At 51.5% G+C, this 1,228-nt stretch overlaps 1 pseudogene; it reads right to left on the bottom strand.

Moving 5' to 3' along the window:
- Nucleotides 1-540: 540 nt before the first annotated feature.
- LOC125484911 lies at nt 541-636 on the bottom strand (annotated as a pseudogene).
- Between the last annotated feature and the right edge of the window lie 592 nt (nt 637-1,228).

Here is a 1,228-nt window from a genome sequence, read left to right as displayed (position 1 = left end):
AGAGAGGGGGGACAGGGGGCAGGACAAGAGAGGGAGAGACAGAAGGAAAAGGGGATGATGCATAGAGAGAGGGAAGGAATGGAATGAGGGGACAGAGGTAGATGAGACAGACCGGGGGATGGAGAGAGAGGGAGGGGACAGAGAGAGGGAGAGTGTATGACAGGATTGGGGACAGAGGGTTTGGGGATTGACGGTGGAAGAGGAGGAGAGGGTGGCATGGACACGGGTGGGGGAAGATGCAGTGAGAGAGGGAGGGACAGAGTTGGAGACAAAGAGGGACTGAAACAAAGAGAGCATGGCACAGTGGTGGTGGGGCGGAGGTCAGAGAGTGCCCTGAGCACTACAGGTAATTCAGCATGGCCATTCTACCTAGTCTACACATCTTTGGACTGTGGGAGGAAACTGGAGCACCTGGAGGAAACCCACGCAGGACGGGGAGAATGTGCAAACTCCACATAGACAGTCGCCCGAGGGTGGAATCAAAGCCGGGTCCCTGGTGCTGTGAGGCAGCAGTGCTAATCACTGAGCCACCATGCCACCCTAAATAGGGAATGCTTCACAAATTTGTGTGTCATCCTTGCGCAGGGGCCATGCTAATTGTTCCAATTTTAGTATATGTGCTGCCAAAGCGGGCACGAATGAATTATGAATTTATGAATTACAAATTGAAGTTGTAGATACAGTCAGTGGAATGGTGTTTCATTTTCACTGGCCCCTGAGTTGAGAGTAACATTGAAATGCATGCCTGTAACACCTGTAGGATAAGGTTGAACAAATCAGCAATACCCTCTGTCTGTTACCATGTTGACAGGCTGCATCACTGCTGAATCATTGAACTGAAATGATAAAATCCTGGACAGATTGATTAATGAGTGATAACAAGGTGTAGAGCTGGATGAACACAGCAGGCCAAGCAGCATCAGAGGAGCAGGAACTCTGACGTTTCTGGTCTGGACCCTTCTTCAGAAATGGGGGAGGGGAAGGGGATTCTGAAATAAATAGAGAGAGAGGGGGAGGCAGATGGAAGATGGATAGAGAAGAAGATAGGTGGAGAGGAGACAGACAGGTCAAAGAGGCGGGGATGGAGCCAGTAAAGGTGAGTGTAGGTGGGGAGTTAGGGTGGGGATAGGACAGTCCAGGGGATAGGTCAGTCCAGGTCAAGGAGGCAGGATGAGGCTGGTGGATAGGAGGTGGGGGTGGGGCTTGAGGTGGGAGGAGTGGATAGGTG

The sequence above is a fragment of the Rhincodon typus genome, chromosome 14 (genome assembly GCF_021869965.1).
Source record: "Rhincodon typus isolate 14 chromosome 14, sRhiTyp1.1, whole genome shotgun sequence".
In the NCBI taxonomy this organism is placed as follows: Eukaryota; Metazoa; Chordata; class Chondrichthyes; order Orectolobiformes; family Rhincodontidae; genus Rhincodon; species Rhincodon typus.
This window is presented reverse-complemented; position numbering and strand designations above follow the sequence as displayed.